General features: G+C 39.3%; 1 protein-coding gene across 1 annotated transcript in view; it reads left to right on the forward strand.

Annotated features, from left to right (window-relative positions):
* Positions 1-11,705: 11,705 nt before the first annotated feature.
* kank1a (KN motif and ankyrin repeat domains 1a) overlaps positions 11,706-18,540 on the forward strand; it is a 56,708-nt gene continuing 49,873 nt past the window's right edge. Inside the window, exon 1 of the mRNA XM_056376217.1 lies at positions 11,706-11,919. The gene's annotated coding sequence lies outside the window, so the exon portion shown is untranslated. The remainder of the gene's footprint in view (positions 11,920-18,540) is intronic.

Raw genomic sequence — 18,540 nt, forward strand, 5'->3', positions numbered from 1 at the left:
GAAAATGAGATGTATATTCCAAGATTAAATTTAGATGAGCTCCGTCGTGTACGGTAAATACTAAACCCTGCTGGGGGAGACCCCCTGAACAGTCACAAGATGGTGGGTGAAGAGAAGAAACCGAAAGTTTAAGATTGAATTATCCATTCGTGATCTAAATGTGGGACCTACCTGGGATATTTTAAGTAATTGTGAAGGATATTTGTTTCACGTACAGTGAAAGTATTCAGACCCCTTTAAATTTTTCACTATTTGTTTCATTGCAGCCATTTGCTAAAATCAAAAAAGTTCATTTTATTCCTCATTAATGTAAACTCAGCACCCCATCTTGACAGAAAAAAAAAAAAAAAAAAAAAAAAAAAAAAAAAAAGAAATGTAGAAATTTTTGCAAATTTATTAAAGAAAAAAAATTGAAATATCACATGGTCATAAGTATTTAGACCCTTTGCTCAGTATTGAGTAGAAGCACTCTTTTGAGCTAGGTCAGCCATGAGTCTTCTTGGGAATGATGCAACAAGTTTTTCACACCTGGATTTGGGGATCCTCTGCCATTCTTCCTTGCAGATCCTCTCCAGTTCTGTCAGGTTGGATGGTGAACATTGGTTGACAGCCATTTTCAGGTCTCTCCAGAGATGCTCAATTGGGTTTAGGTCAGGGCTCTGGCTGGGCCAGTCAAGAATGGTCACAGAGTTGTTCCGAAGCCACTCCTTTGTTATTTTAGCTGTGTGCTTAGGGTCATTGTCTTGTTGGAAGGTGAACCTTCGGCCCAGTCTGAGGTCCTGAGCGCTCTGGAAGAGGTTTTCTTCCAGGATATCTCTGTACTTGGCCACATTCATCTTTCCTTCAATTGCAACCAGTCGTTCTGTCCCTGCAGCTGAAAAACACCCCCATAGCATGATGCTGCCACCACCATGTTTCACTGTTGGGATTGTATTGGGCAGGTGATGAGCAGTGCCTGGTTTTCTACACACATACTGCTTAGAATTAACACCAAAAAGTTCAATCTTGGTCTCATCAGAACAGAGAATCTTATTTCTCATAGTCTGGGAGTCCTTCATGTGTTTTTTGGCAAACTCTATGCGGGCTTTCATATGTCTTGCACGGAGGAGAGGCTTCCGTCAGGCCACTCTGCCATAAAGCCCCGACTGGTGGAGGGCTGCAGTGATAGCTGACTTTGTGGAACTTTCTCCCATCTCCCTACTGTATCTCTGGAGCTCAGCCACAGTGATCTTTGGGTTCTTCTTTACCTCTCTCACCAAGGCTCTTCTCCCACGATTGCTCAGTTTGGCTGGACAGCCAGGTCTAGGAAGAGTTCTGGTCATCCCAAACTTCTTCCATTTAAGGATTATGGAGGCCACTGTGCTGCAGAAATTCTTTTGTAACCTTGGCCAGATCTGTGCCTTGCCACAATTCTGTCTCTGAGCTCCTTGGGCAGTTCCTTTGACCTCATGATTCTCATTTGCTCTGACATGCACTGTGAGCTGTAAGGTCTTATATAGACAGGTGTGTGCCTTTCCTAATCAAGTCCAATCAGTTTAATTAAACACAGCTGGACTCCAATGAAGGAGTAGAACCATCTCAAGGAGGATCAGAAGAAATGGACAGCATGTGAGTTAAATATGAGTGTCACAGCAAAGGGTCTGAATACTTATGACCATGTGATATTAGTTTAGTTTTTCTTTTTTAATAAATTTGCAAAAATTTCTACATTTCAGTTTTTTTCTGTCAAGATGGGGTGCTGAGTTTACATTAATGAGGAATAAAATGAACTTTTTTGATTTTAGCAAATGGCTGCAATGAAACAAAGAGTGAAAATTTAAAGGGGTCTGAATACTTTCCGTACCCACTGTATAATAATAATAAAAGCATTTGACGCGTTATTCCTTATGTGGCTCCATTTGTCCCTGACCACCTCCGAATGTGGCTCAAACAGGCAGGTCGGGGACATGGGAAATGTATGATAAACCATTCGCTCTAAACGGTCTTTTGTGTGCACAGCGTACATCTTTTGTGTCCTGCTTGAGAAAGAATCCCTTTCATACATACATCACACCCATACACTGAAGGAACAGCCAGTCGGGGATCGAACCACCAACCTACTGGTCAGTGAACGACCCACTTGACCTCCTGGACCACAGCTGCCCTAATTGTTCTTGTCTTCTGGAATCTTTCTTTTTTTTAATTATGCAGTAAGGCAGCCCCCCCCTTGACTATTTCACGTGGGGTTTCATTAATTCTTTCTTATTTTCAACAGCACACCATTGTGTTGTCTTGGAAAGTGTTTGGTGAAAGTGTATTGCTGCCCCTTTGAACTGATCGTCAGTCAGCACTGTCAAGTTCTAATATGTCAGCCATTCTTGCCTCCTCCCATTCTCTGCTGCGGTTTATCAAAACGATTGTTCTGTTTTCCCCAGAAAATCACGGCACACCACCCAGTATTGCATAAAAACAAAACAAGCTCAGCATATATATGATAACCTTGGCTGAACGTTTTGGATCTTTGGCACACTTTAATCAAATTCAGCATTTTTCATTTCCCATTTTTCTTGTAAAATTAATTCAATGATTCAAAATCAGGGTTGAGGACACATTTAATTTTCTATCTTTCTGATACAAGACAAATCAACTTTTGTGATTTTACATTGATATTACATTGGTTCTGATTGGTTAAGCTGAGGACAAATGTTCTGCCACATTAAGAAGACTGATTTGGCAGAAAGTGGATTTTCCATCATATCCAAACATGAGGACAACATAGATCGCAAACACAAACACCCAGTATGTTTGATTTTAAAATATTATATTATATTTTGTGCAATCAGCTGACTAAGGACTGAAACAGAACAGATGCGTCACACAGCAACATTTTAATATGCAATCGGAAATGAAAAGAGGTCAAAATTCAGAGGCTACAGTGATCTGACAGTTACTGAAAAAAAAAGCAAGAAAAACAGGGGGAAATGATACAATCAGGTTGTGAGTCACACACATATGCATATAGAATTCCACAGTAACACCATCTCTGCAATAAACAGGAAACGCTAGGTCAAAACAAATCACTGACTGAAAAGATTTGACACAGTTGATCCAGGAACTGATTAGTCGACTAATTATATTTTTTTTTACAGCGTGAAAAAGATTTCCTTTTTTAACAAAAATGTAAAAATAGTTGGTTGTTTTAATCATCTTATTTATTTTAGGCAACTGGTCACGTTGGAGTGTAAATCCATGTTCTGTTCAGACTCATAATATATATCGTATATAGTGAAGACTTTGAAGGAATTTCTTAAAAAGTAATACGTTTATTTTGGCCATAATTACAGTATGAATTCTTGAAAAAAAAAAAACATGTTTCGTGGGGTCAGTGACCTTTAACCTGTGGGATATATTTTAGCTAATCTCACATCAGAACAGTGAAGTCTCATGGATGCAGAAATGCAACAGTCACTTCCTGTGTCACTTTCCCAAACTCTTCAGATTTTATTCCTTGTCAGTGGATCAATGTTTTGGATTCTGATTACGTAGATTATCTCATGACATCGGCACATGTCACAGTTTGGGATATTAGATGCTGAGTGAACATTCGGTTCTTGTTTGGGCAGGTATGAGGTTTGAAGACTGTGTCGGAGAATCCATGAAACGACAAGGTTTGAGGAGAGTTGCCACTCAGTAATAGTGTATGACAGGAATCCTTAACTGGAGGTTTAGGGTAAGAGGAGAACTGCTTCCGCCCAAAACTATGAGCCCCTGCACTGATTTCCCTTTCACCTTAAGCCAAATCTTCTTAAAAAGAAACATTAGCACCACTCAAAGACTCAATTTCACTTCTTGTCAATTTCAAGATGAAACAAAACCTAGAGGAGAACTTAAAGGAGACTGTGCGCTGTGTTACTGCAGAAGCAAAAGTAGAGCAAGAGTAAAGATCGAGCAGAAAATAAGAAAGGTCATGAAAGGTTGTCACAGAATAAACCAACTCAGCCTTCTTCTCATAAGCATGTTCAGGGTACTATACCAGTATGTGCAACAAGTGAAACCAATCTGTGCCCCAACAAAGGAAACATTTGCAAGCATCTCAATTTCCCGATTTTCAATGTCAGAAAGGTCAGCCCACCCACAGAGATGAGTGCAGTGTAAATCAGACTGCTTAGTTCAGCAAGTATTGAAGCCTGCTCAGTGTTTCAGCGAAGTACAGTGCTGCTGGGGAGAAGACAAAACAACAAACAAAATTAAATGCTACTTATCCTCTCCCCACACACATGGAGCAGAGGAGAGACAGGTCAACAACATGTCACATTAAGGGCAATAAAAGCTTTCCCTTAAGTGCCATAAATTCCTCTAAAACCAAGATAAACAGACACCAACCACAAACATCTAAAAGTCAGGCCAAAATATCAACAATTTGGCAACAGTGGGGAAGATGATTGCAGTTTTCTGATGGTAGGGAAGTTCCATGTTTAACAGTCGAGTCTCACAATTGTCTTGTTTTCACTGATAAGCTGATGAATCTCCTCGTTTGCGTCTTCCTTAGAGGAAACTGTCAACCACACACTGTGGTGCTAACACATCTGTATTTAAATGTGACTACCAGTTACAGTTTCTTACTGGTTTTATCATGTAGGATTCTTGACTCACATACAGGAAAACTGCAATATTTTAATGTAACCTACAGTAGGTGAGAGCTGACAAGACTGAGCCGATAAACCAAAGTGTCAACCACAAGTGTGCTGTGCATCAGCAGATGGCAGAAGGTGTGAAAACATGGATTTCCACTTTGTCTGTTGCCTAAAACAAAAGCAAAACTTTCACCCCTTGTTTTTCTGACTGTTGCACCAGGCAGCTGATGACACTGTGCCTACTATGGTTTATAAAATACTTTATAAGGTGTGTTTTCAGCTTATTGCACTGCTCTTAAGTGACCAAATGTCTTCTTGTTTAATGGTTTGGCAAATATCATATATGTGAGGAGTAACTTGTAATGTTATTGTAGTTGAAGTTAGCATGTGTGCTAATGTTATACTGTAAAACCACAGTGTAAAACATATTCTAACCTTGTGTTTTAAATTGGTTCTGCAGAATATGAACAGACTTCAGAACAGCTTCTCCCTCAGACTGTCTGCTTCATGTGAACTGTGTCACACACGAAGACTGATGATTAATGGCTCCTGGACTTTTTGCACCTCACCTCAATGACTTATGGACGGCTGCAATAGCTTACAGTCAACCTGTCAGGCTCACTTAGCTATGAAGTATTATTTTTACATTTTTACTATAATTTATACGTGTTACTAAATAAGATTTATCCACCTCTCTTTATTATGCAGACTTTTATTTTTAATTTGTCACTTACAGTTGATTGTAAATTGCACACATTATTTAATTCATCCATTTATTACATTCTTTTGTACACGTCTCCAGTGGTGTAAATTGTTGAAATTAATGTAGTTTTAATGTGAAATAAAGTTTTTTATGAAGCTTTGCTTTGTTGATGGTTTTTGAATTTTGACAGTAGCAGCACACACAGTATAGAAATCACAACACATTGAAGTTTTCCTGAATTTGTAATTAATCACAAGACTTTCTATGTTGGCTTTAATCAACAACAAACATGATAGAAATGTTTAAATGTGTCCGTCCTTCAACAGTGATAATCAATCAATACAGTATCTAGAGATAGATACTAGGAGTTTGTGCTTTTCTAATTTGTCTTGTGCAAATACCAATTTAAATAATGAAAACAGTAATTCACCAACCTGACCTGTTAAAACAATTAAGTTGTCATCGAATACATCTGTCTCTGAGGTCACAGCATCACACATTTATTACGAGTCTCGTTTTGCTCCAGGTTGCAGTTCTGGTGGGTCAGTCCCATCTGTTTCCTACTGAACACCATTTTGATGTTAAATTGGTCAATACTTTCACCAGTGAAGGTGGGGACTTTTTGAGACTCTTATTTTGAAAGTGTCCATGCTTCTGTGTTTGGCTGTATAAATTGCATAAAGTTTTGGACAACAAAGCCAATAATTCCCTCTTACCATGTTGAGACTTTTATTTTTTATTTCCAAATCATCGAGATGGTGTTTGTGTGTTTCTGACAATATATATATGTGTGTGTGTGTGTGTGTGTGTGTGTGTGTGTGTGTGTGTGTGTGTGTGTGTGTGTGTGTGTGTGTGTGTGTGTGTGTGTTGAAGACGCAATAGTAGAGCTCCAAAGAGGGTTTGGTTGTTTTGAAGACGTCTCCTCATTCAATTTTTTCACCTTTTGTCAACATTTACATTGCCATGGTTACTCAAATCGCTAAGAATATATATATATATATTGTCTAGGTTTTCTCAAAGCTGCAGGACTAGTTACACGCCGAAATTTCAATACAGAAGATGACTAAGACAAATAAGTGTGCAGAATAATAATATATGCCTTCAAGGCTATTGAAGGCACATAACTAGGAAATTCCTGAAGAGATTTTGCTCTTCTTCAGCTCAGGAGACAAAACTGTGATTCTCATTTCAGCTTCACTTTAGTTTCTATTTTGTTTGAAATGCTGTTTCTCATATTTTTCTCCTAAAATTCACTTGAATTTGATTTGACAAAATATCAGGAACATTTCTCAGTATATGCCAGTACACTTAAACATTACCACAATTACAATGACAGCCTCCACAATGACAATAAAAGACAAACACTTGAGTTAAGACGTGGTGGATCACAGTTAATCACAAATATCTATCAGCTGTCAGGATAGGTGCATGAATGTCTGCTTCAGTTGAGGACTGGTTTGAGTATTAAATGAATAATCTTCTATATGACAAATATGTGTCTACACATTTTGTATATGTCACGTTATCTTAACTTGAACTATCACAACGTCTTGATGGACAATGTATTAACTAACATTAACGCTGCGCATTACATTAATTCAGATCACTTAAACTGGGTCACGTGCCAGAAACACAAACCAAACATTGTTAGATTGACATAGATTAAATTCACCTTTTTATTGGGCTTTGACTGAACATCTCCACAGGCTAACCCAGGTTGACACAGGTCACCTTCCCAGCAGGGCCAGGTATCATTAGCATAGCAATCGCTAAGTTAACTAAGCTAACGCTAGCACTAGCTGGCTACCTTGGTTAGCAAGGTGCATCTTCACCTGAACTATGATATTAACAAGGGTTGCTAATTTTGGCTAGCAAAGAAATAGGCTAAAAACAAAATGTTCTTACTGGAAAAAATTGAACCACTGACTCCTCTGAGTGTCTTTCAGAACAACTGAACGCCGAATAAGACATTTTCAGGCAGACAACATGTTGGAGCTAACTTTGATGAACTGAAAACACTATGACAAGTCAAATGTCCGACACATCGCTCCGGCCTCTATCCGGATTAACAGACAGGTCCCCCTGTGTGCCAATCATGTGGTAGTCACACCCTAAACCCACTCTGCTTTAACGTCTATTTTCTTTTAAATGGGACCATCAATTGAAAAATTAACATCATGTTGTATTGAAGAAAACTTCAAACTAGAGATTCAGACCATAAATACATAACGAAAAGGTTTACTGAGGTAACAAATCAAGTGACAAGTAGGGTAATTTCCCAAAAGACTTCAATCGAACTTCTTTTTGCAATCAGTGGAGTCGCCCCCTGATGGTCATTTGATAGAGTGCAAGTTTAAGGCATTTCCGCATTGGCTTCATTTTCCAGAATCGGCGTTGACATCCATTTTTATATACAGTCTATGGTCACCACTCTATGTGCTGATAGGAATTTCTCATGGTAGATTTTTTCACCTGTTACAGAGAGATTTTTTTTTCACATTTAGAGCACACTGGACCAGGTTGAGATAAAAAAAAAAACCCTTCACTTTGACTTGTCAAGTTTGGAGGGGTTTATCCCAGACAAGCTGAAGACTCTTTAAATCAGATCTGTGAAACCTCTATTCATGAAAACACAAAACAAAGCAGTTTTCACTGTGTTTTTCACATCCATACCATAACCAACGATAAGGACTCTTTAAAACACAGTTTAAAGACTTTTTAGCATGCCTGGTATAATTTAGTCCTGATTTGACAAATCTACATGTAAGTGTATTGTTTTTGACCAGATGTGGTCTGGATGTGAAAAAAGCAGTGAAATCAACCTTTTTTAAATTTTTATTTTTTATCATTTTCACACATAGAATACAAGTTTCACAAATCAGAAAGTGTATTTTAAAGAGTCTCCAGTTTCTTTGGTGTAATCTATTGCAGATTTGACCAGTTTAAGTACTGTGGGTTCTTTTATCTGGTCTTTTCTTTTCATAAATGTGAAAGTGTGCTTCAAACAGCTTTAACCACAATGTCTACCACATTTTCACAACATTAAGAGGCGTAAGAATAATGGAGAACTGGTTGCTCAGTATTGTAATTTAATTCTCTGCTTAACTGCCCAATCTAAAACTAACTTCTGCATCTTACAGTATGTAAATTTACATGCAGGAGCTTATGAAAAGGAAACACATGGAGTATCACTGGAATTAAGAGTATTTTGGTCCACCAGAGGGCTCTGTTGTACTGTAGCCAGTGAGAATTTAGTTTGTGTGTGTGTGTGTGTGTGTGTGTGTGTGTGGGAGAAAACAAGTCATTTGATAACGTTACCTTGTGATCTAGGAAATTGTGGAGGCAAATCTTCACTGATTTGGGTGTTTTATAGACCATATACGATTAAAAGATAATGTCTATGATAATGTAGATAATCATTATAGAATTAAATGTTAAACAGTAACATATGGGCGCTGTAGTGGAAAACATTGCAAATACACTTCAGTACCGTTCTTCCTGTACCCTTTCAAAGCCGTTTACCGAATATGGAGTTGTGATTCTCTAATGTTTTGTAAAAGTTAAACATCTATTCCTCTGTTCCTTAGAGATACCATAACTTGATGAGATGCACCTGCATGAGACATGTATAAAAGTTAAGCTGAGAGGAAGCTGCTCTCAGCCTTCAACATCCTATGTATGTTTCTTAAGGTTTCTCACATTCCATGTCACTGGTTGTCGTCCACTAGCAAGTGTGTTGAATAAATTCACAGGAGACCTTTTCTCGAGTCAGTCCATTATTTAGAGAAATTGCCACCATAGGAGGAATATAATCTATTTATCTATCTTCTATCCATCCTCTTACACATCCATCGATCAGAAAGCAGACCTGTTATTTCTTCACAGCACATGTGGGCTCTTACTGCTCTCTTGGCCTGGTCTCTGATGAAAAAAAAATAAACAAAATTTAATCTCAATGAAACTGACCTGGTAAAATAAAGGGAAATATAAAGAAAAGAGCAAAAGCAAAACATATGTTACAGCAATTAAACCGGCTTTCTGTAAAGATAATCTGCAATAAATAACCAACAAATTTGCTATAAACATTTACTTAATCAACAACAAACATGATAGAAATGTTTAAATGTGGATCTAGAGATAGATACTAGAGTTTGTGCTTTTCTAATTAGTCTTATGTACTTACCAATTTAAATAATGAAAACACTAATTCACCAAAGTGTCCTGTTAGATTCATCATGAGGCAGATGGTAAATATGAAAACATACTCAAACATACTCAGTACAATTTAATGACAGGTTTATTTATTAAACACCTTTTCAATGACAACAATGAAGTGCTGAATAAAACTAATGTACATGAGCTGTACTACACTGACAACTGCTTCACAATCTGAACTGTCAATGTTCAGTTCACACTAAAGAGTGCGTGAGGTGAATACATCCGTCTCCGAGGTCACAGCAGCACATCCGGTGAGTCAGTTCCATCAGTTTCCTACTGAACACCGTTTTCATGTTAAACTGGTCAATACTTTCACCTGTGAAGGTGGTGACTGTGCTAGAGCTGAACAGGTTCTGCTCTTCAAATGTTGTTACTATCATCCATCAACAACAGTAGAAATGAAGTAAAAGGCAAGAAACTGAATCTATGAACACTGAGGACAGAGAATAATAAACACAAGAAAATTCCTGGAGAACTTTTGAATGTTCCTGCTGCTTGGTGCGTGAACTTCACTCCTCATGTTTCAATCTGCACAAAGGACGTTACTTTCAGCTTCATTTATGTCGTAGAGACTCATCCTGACACTGATCTCAGTCACTGCAGTCTCTCTCCAGGGCTCCTCACCCTGTGATAGTGACTCATGTGATGACCTTAGTTTTCTCAACCGATGCCCATCCATCCACTGTACCACAGCACATGATGTAAGCCGCAAAAATAAAAAAAGCACACATTACAAATTAATTCTTACACACACTAGCAGCATTAGCATAACTGCTACTGCTAGGTGCTAATGCTAGCAAGCTAGCCCCCCACTTGTTATCTTGTAATCTGTTTGTCCCAGATAAACCAATAAAGAAACAAACAAAGACACAGGGAAAGAAGAAATGCTTTGTGGACGTCTGTGTGCAGAGATAAAGAGCAGAAAACTGGAAAACTCAGTGAGCAACATTCCCAGTGTGTGACACTGACAAGTACAAATTTTGATCCTTGTCACTTCAGTGTCACACTGTGGGAACTTTTGACCAGAGTTTTACTGTTTCCTGCTCTGCATCACAACACAGATGTTGACAAATCCATTTCTTCTTTTACAGTGTCTTTCTTTAAAATTGATCATTTGTTGAGTTTTGATTCAGACTGTCAACAAATACAAATCTGCTCAGTTGTCATGGAGACCAGTAAGTGTTAGAAATCATGTGATATCTCCATAACAACCAACTAACTAACTGAGCTGCATCATTTAGGTAGACCATGAGATGTGGTTTGTTGATGGTTTTTATGGAGTGTGTCTGGTATGAATTTTAACAGTAGCAGCAGCACAGTATAGAAATCACAACACACTGAAGTTTTTCCTGAATTTATAATTAATCAAAGACTTTCTATGTTGCTTTAATAAAATAATCTTATCATCAACTTGTAGCAGTTTGTTTCTACATTTTCTGTTGAACTTCATCTCACGCTGTTAAAACAAACCGCCACAAGATGGCGGTCTTGACTTCATTCTGGACCTTGTATCTTTGCTCCGTCCCAAACACTATAGGTGTGTGTTAGTAGCTTAGAATGATCATTAATATTCTAAATAATAACTGCATATATTTAGCTATATATTTAGCTATATGTATATGTTTCTAGACTTTTTTTTTTTTAAAGGTTGAGAGATTTAAGAGAGCGTTAAAATTTGAAAAAAGTAACTCCTGTGGCACAGAACAACAGAGAAATGTTGATATTAATCCGCCAAGTGACAGCAGCCCATTTAAAGTACGTTAGACTGACAGAGAACTATGTTGTTTTGCGGAGGAAAAACATCTACACTTAAGCTAGGTGCTTTTACTGGCTAGGTAAACATTTATAGTCGTTTTATTTTAACTCTGGTTTGATGATGAGTAATCACAAAACTAAGGTGTTAAAGTTAACGAACATTACTAATTTTTTAAAGGCTAAAGTTATCCTACTGTAGGGCCCGGTGCGTTTACCTGTAGTGATTAAACTTTTCAACAGGAAGGCTAGCGGGTACATATCCCTGTAGCTCGCGGACAGTAATAGTAGGCCGACCTTCCGGCAGGTAAGCTACACCTGTGGCGCTGACTGACCTTCATATCAGCGCTGAGCGGACTGAGCTTGTCTGGGGCGCACCGACTGCGCATGACCGCCGGTGAACAACTTGCTGCAGAAGTGGGCAAGTACAAAGAGGCTGCTGGTGGTGCAGACGGGACGAGCCGTGTTCCGCGGGGCTAAAAACGTGTAACCGTGTACACTTTTACCTGACGTTATTACATTATTCGGACGATTAATGTAGAAGAGTTTGACTCCAAGGACGAGCAGCTGAGTCAACAGAGAGGTGGAGTTGCATTTAAGTCCAAGGAGAGCCCGGGGGACACTTGGAGTCGGGTAAGTGAAACGCTTTGCAGTCGCATGGAGCTTCTGATACATGCAAAGGGGTAAATTAATGTCATCCTCCTTAACGCATAAAAGATATTGAGGATATTTTGTGATTATAGAAGCATGCACGAGCCCTTGGTTGAGTTATTTGGATACGTTCAACGTGCTTTCCATAGCGTGTTCCCGGTCAGGTGGTCCTGCAGAGACCAGACCAGACAATCCCATGAAGCGCTGCTGGTTAAGCAGGATTATGTTTAAAGTCATATGGTGTTTGTCGTATCTGCTCTGTCTGGTAATCTGGTGTGGGGGGTTTTTTTGTTTGTTTTTTTTCCCTCCCCGACTGCACACACAAGCATGTTCGCGCCACACAGGTGTAATGCTGCAGTATGAGTTGAACTTTGAGCTCCAAGTGCAAGCAAGCAAATGTGGTGTAGGAGCATAAAAGGAGGGTAAGAAAAGTGTAACTTTTGAGGCTTATGGTGCTGGTTTCCTTGAGGGATTTTGCTCTTCAAACAGTGACCCACCTCTTTCATGTGACCTGCGTGGTAATCCCCTCACTATTATATGATCCATACTGACTCATCTTTGCCTGGGATTTAACAGTTTAAATCAGGGTTCACCACAGATTCCTCACCTCAAGCCTTTAAAAAGAATCTAACAGCTTCTTTCTTTCATCCCACTCATTTTCATTGCCTCCTCCTCCTCAGAGCTTGAAGTACAGTCCAGTGCTTGACTCTTAACAAAAGCCTCTTTCTAGGCCACTGAAAGGGACTGTCATCAACTTTTGAAATGTTACATACAGTGTAAAAGAAGCTGCTGTTGGTCATATCTGGTGTCCAGCCTCCAAACCGTACGGCGGAGTTGCTTTTCTTCTTCTACTCCTCTGGGATTTGGCGTGCCACTACCTCTTTTCTTACTGTCAGAAGTTGTGTTGGCGGAGCTGAGGGCATTTCAGGATCAGAACAGTGGGGACACAGACCTGGATGGTGGTCCCTATTGTGCTGGTGAAGAGCTGGGGTCAAATAGAGGGCTCTGCCATTTTCTCCTGACTCTGAGGCTTTTTCCACTTTTCCTTTTTGGAGATAAAGCGCTGAATTGATATGTCAAGGGGAAGAATATCAGCATTGTGCCAACGGTTTAATGAAATTCTTAGGCTTCCAGTGTGGCACTTTTGGCATATCCCTGAATCCATTTTTCTACACTTGGGTATAATAAGTACAGATTGCAAACAGTGATTTCATTCAGTAGACCAAACAAAGCATTCCTTCAGATATAAAAGTCTCAAACCTGGTGATCTTTTTGAACAGTCACTGTGGGAAAGTGTCTTATTTTCTAAAAATTACTCAAAAATTTCTTCTCTTTTTTTCTGGCTATACTGGTTCAACTCCATTATTAGAGGATTTGGCTGCCTTATCTTGCTTAACATTGATCCACAGGCTTAATTTATACTAATAATTCAAGGTTCAATGTATTCATTTATAAAAACACAGACATTTTAGCATCAAACCAGCACTGATTTACAAAACCTTGGATTGTAATTCTGAATTTCGGTTGTACTTCATGAGTTATACACTGTACCCATACTTTTCCTGTCATGCAGGTACATTCTTTTGACAGGGCACTTGATTTTTTTTATTTTTTTTATTACACCAAGTAACATTGAACACATTTCTATTTCATTTCATGGATAAAATATTAGAAACACCCCTCAGTTTAACGCAATGCAGCTAAAAAAAACACCACAAACCTCCAAGATGACCATTAAGTTGATTCAGTATCTCTTTTCTTGGCAGGGCTGTTGTATTAGACCACATTATTTTTTTAGTTAGTGAGTCTAATAAACTGGCAGTTGATGTATATTTACATTTTCAAAGTGGTAAAGTTAAATCTCAGTAAGAGGCTTTTTTCTTTTTCTGCTCACCAGTTCTTGGCAGTGGAGCCAAAGAGTTTGTTCTAGACACTGTAACCAGCAGATCCGTCTTGTTTTGTGCTGCGACCACCATGGTGCAACGTAAATACTGACAATATGTCTTCAGTGTGTTGTCAGTCTGTTCATCGGCCTGCACGTTCTTGAGCATCAATGATCAGAGGACAATACATTAAGCATTTAATGTTCCTGCTGTATAAGTTCACAATGAGGAAAAACACTTAGGGAAAGTATTTATATTGTCAAAGTCAGCTTTGTTATATTTTGCTTAAAAATGACTGAATTATTCTAAAAAACGTCCTGTTTTCAACTAATTGATTCATCGTTTCAGCTCTGAAAACTGATTCTTAGCATAATTACACTCTCATGTGCTTCTTGTTTACTTCACTAACTTTTCTCTGAGTTCAGACTTACTTCTGTTCTTACTGTAACAAGCTTAGTGTTAAATCTGTACATTTGTGCACGTCCCCCAGCAACACCGGTGAGAGGCATTCCTCAGCTTCTCACTGGTCCCCCATTAACACATAAGCAGATCTGGTGGAAGCAGCCTCAGCCTGGCGTTGCTTGGTACATCAGGCTTAGCGGCACTCCGGGTCCACATCATCAGGCCGGTCATTCAGCCTTTGTGGACATATGGCAGAGGTCTCTCAATTAACACCTCGGCGAGACGAGCCTTCTGTCCACATGATCAAAGCCTGGCCTCCGCTGCTCAGATGTGTCACCCCCTCCTCACCCCTCCACCTCCCCAGCCACCACCTCCCTGTGATTATGACTCCCATCCCTCCACTGTTTGTTTAGAGAAAATGACTTCCACTCCACTGCGCCGTCTGAGCGGGTTGCACGTCAACTCCTGCCTTGCTTTTCTTGTGCCTGTGCAGTTTTTGTGGAGTCCTCGCCGTAGTGTTTTCTCTGTAATTTTATGCAGAGGGGGTGCTGAGTTGTAATTTTAGTTTAGGTGGAACATCTGTGCATGCCTCTGACCCGTTTGTGCTTCTCTTGCATGTTTCATAGCTAAAAATACTGCATTTTTTTGTGTGCTTTAACTTGGAAAGATTTTTTTAATTTATTTTTTTCTGTGAGAGCTTCACTGCTGTATAACCCAGAGGAAACCGCTCTTACTGCTCTGTGTATGACTGTGGAGGTGAAGGGAGTTGTTACAGCTGCTCAGGTCTGTAAGTGTGGGATGAAGACCTACATGAGCCTCAGGGACTGACCTGTTATTACAAGATCAAGTCTACTTTAAATACTAAATCCACCGAAGCAAACTGCAAAAACCAAACCTTGCTGAGAACTGCACCGAGGAACATATTTCATGCAAACTACATCAGTTTAGCAAGACATCCGAGTATTTTACATATATCGCATAAGTAGCCTTCAGGCGTGGATGTGTGAAATATAAAACAACAAGGCCAGCAAAGCAGACTTTAAATGGACTTGATTAATTTAATAAAAACAAAAAAGGAAAAGTCAAGCTTCAGGGAATCCTCCTAAAAGATTTCTAGCAGCCTGGGGCAGCTGCCAGGGCAGCACCGCATTGTTTGCTAGGAAGTCATTACTGCAGTGATCAAAGCTCTGGCAAAAATGCTCCAAAAATCTTTTTAAACCAGAGCTTGCTGGATTTAGGAGCTTAACAGAGTCGGAGTGGCCTGAGATGGATTGCGAGACATTTGTGTTGGCTGGGTTTGGTTTTTTTTTTTCATGCACTCACAAATATTAGATAGAATGATGTCAGGCGTATTAGACAAACATATGTTTTTTAAATTGTGATGTAAACAAGGTATGGATCTCTCTTGAGTCGCAGCAGTGTGTAAAGATTGTCATTTTGAATGGCTGGTCATTGGACACTGTTAACCTAAGAATGGTCCATTATTTTTGATTTACTGTTATTTGAATGGAGTGCCAAGATTAATTAAAAACCAAACCAACAGAATAAACACGTCTTGAGTAGATGCCACATAGCGCATTCTATTGTTGACTTCATCAAATATTATTTTTAGCGATGTGAGGTGTTGAGTCCTGTTTTGGAATTAATATTTTTAAAGGTTTTTCATATTTATATGATAATTTCCCCCCGTTTCCAGTCTTTCTGCTAACCTAAATTAGCTGGCTGCTGGGCTTAGCATCATATTTTAGCCTACAAATTTGAGAGCTATGTAACTCTCGGCAAAAAAAAAAAACAAGTAAGTGTATTCCCCAAATTTGAAGGGGCACTCAGAGTGCAGACCTCTGCTGAGGCCAATGTCAAACAAGATACACCAGATTTCAATTAAATAAATTAAAATTTAACAGTAAATGATGCAGATCTGCCCCAAAATTCTAGTACTTTTTTTTTTCCATAATTCTGCTTAAAAACATACAAACAAACAGATATGGGTGAAAATATTTGGCAGAGGTAAATATTAATCTTCCCTCTTAACCCTTTTCATTGAGGTAACAATATGGCCTTTCCTCTCGCTGATGATAGACTTGACACCCTTGTTTGCAGACTGTATATCTGAAGACCCCATCAGTGGCATCTGCTGAGGCTGTGAACCAAGTTAACTGAAATTCTTGCAAACCTGCGTTTCAGCTAGTGCATCACTTATCCCCACTGTGGCATTATAGAGAGACAAAGGACAAATTCATGAAACTCTTAAGTTCGCAACCTGTCACGTTACATGTCAGAATGTGTCCACTAAAGAATCCTTGACTGAAACGTTCCCTCTTTCTGACTTGGATCGGCTTTCATCTATTTGAGGATCTGGTCGTTTTTTCAGCTGTACGGAGAATCGTCCCGATATATTCGCTCCTGCGTGCTTCAACTTGTGTGAGGTTTCTGCTTGGGAGGAAGAAATTGTCGCGGCAAACATGAATGAGTGAAGGTATTTCTCTTGTGTAGCTGGGATTAACCCCCGGCTAAACCTTGAAGTGTGTTTCACAAAGATGTTTTGTTTCCTGGTATGTTAATCCCTGTGCTTTCATTCACGCCTCCTCTCAGTCGTCACATGCTCCTTATATCAGAGATCATCAGGAGGAATCACTGACGTTTGCAAATTAATTTGTTTGAATGAGTTTCCTCGTCTCACAGATGATTTCATTTCTCTTGAATCGTTTCCCCAACCTTTGCACACCTGACCTCTCAGTAACACCCGCTGAGTTGTTTGGATAGTAGCTAGATATTATTCAGACCTTCCTTTCATAAACATTGCTGAATCACAATGATATAAACTTTGACCACACTCTCTCTGACGTGCTCTACCCAGCATGTTAACCCAACACACAGCTGCTAGTGTCTTGAACCAGACAAAAGTAAAGGTTTTTGAAGAACTCATTAATAAACTTTGTTTTTTTTTTTTTAGAGATTTCTTATGAAGATGGGTGAGTGTCGACTTTGCTTGTGGGTCCCTAGTGGACATGACTTTGTGCTTCGGTCTTTCGTGGCCTGAGCTAGAGCTTGTGGGCTGATCCTTGTGGATTAAACTAATTACACATCGAAATGAAACCCTGAAGTGAAAGCACGGTGCTTGACACGGCTTGCTGGAAAATATTTGTTTTGATATTTGACCATAATGGGAGGAGTGGCAGAAAAAAAACAGAATGTGGCGACACAGGAAACCCCAATTATCTTTCAATGCCTTACCCATGCTTCAAGGCAAACGCAGATGATTTTCACTGAACTATCGCTTACAGAGAAGAAGGCTCTGCTGATGTTAAATTGTCTGATATGTAATCTCTTTGGGCAGGATCAGAGTCAGGGTTTCTGCTACAGTTTCACCTACTTCAAGCTGCACGGTGAAGGGAAAATCTAATGTTCAAATCACAATGAATTTGTTCTTAACTCTGTATTCTGTACAGGCAAACACTTAAAATGGACAAATACTTCTGGAAATTATCCGTCACTGGAGGCATGTTAACTTTGGCTAATATGATGTTGAGACTGGTTATTAAAGTGTTTTCTATGTGGAATAAAAATTTTAAATCTTTTTACGATAACTTAGTGAACTCTGCAGAAACAGTGAAAATGCTTCAGGTAGGTGTAGAGTTATCATCCCAGTCAGCAGTGCCTTTGGTCCCTTTCTTCTAACCACAAAACTCTGAGCTTCTTTCTATCTGTGCAGTGCAGCAGAAATGATAGAGATCAACAAAACATTCTGCGTTCCTTCGTACCAAACATCCATGGCTGTCTGTGTCTGAAGGAAGTGTCAGTTTTTTAGGAGCAGCTCCCCCCTCAGCTTGTCATTATTCCTCTCCATCCACTTGCGAGTGAAAGGTGAGTCGTCTGAAAAACGGAGGAGTGAAATTCCTGCCTGTTTCTTATACGTTAAGCAGGACAAGGCAGGTGCAGAGGGAATTCAGGGCTCAATTGATACTGTGATAATCCCTCAGCTATGCAGGCATGCACAGACTTTTGCCTGTCAAGTTGAAGCATCCCACAAGAAGTTCAGTCTGATTCAATTTAGCCAGAACTTAACCCTCATCAGGAGAGCTAACCAGCTGTAAACAGGTGGCGTGCGGGGCCTTGTTTACCAAAAATACCACATTCTGTTTATGAAATAATGAACCGAGTGCCGTATGTTCTCCACGAGGCGTACATGCAGTGGAAACTCTTTGCTCTCTGTTTGTTTTATTAGGGAAAATTCACAACGCAGTGACATAAGTAAAGAAGAGTCTAAAGTCAGATAAGTGACTCCTTAATCTTAGTTAAATAACAATATCTGCCAAAA

Source organism: Seriola aureovittata, chromosome 5, assembly GCF_021018895.1.
Source record: "Seriola aureovittata isolate HTS-2021-v1 ecotype China chromosome 5, ASM2101889v1, whole genome shotgun sequence".
Lineage (NCBI taxonomy): Eukaryota > Metazoa > Chordata > Actinopteri > Carangiformes > Carangidae > Seriola > Seriola aureovittata.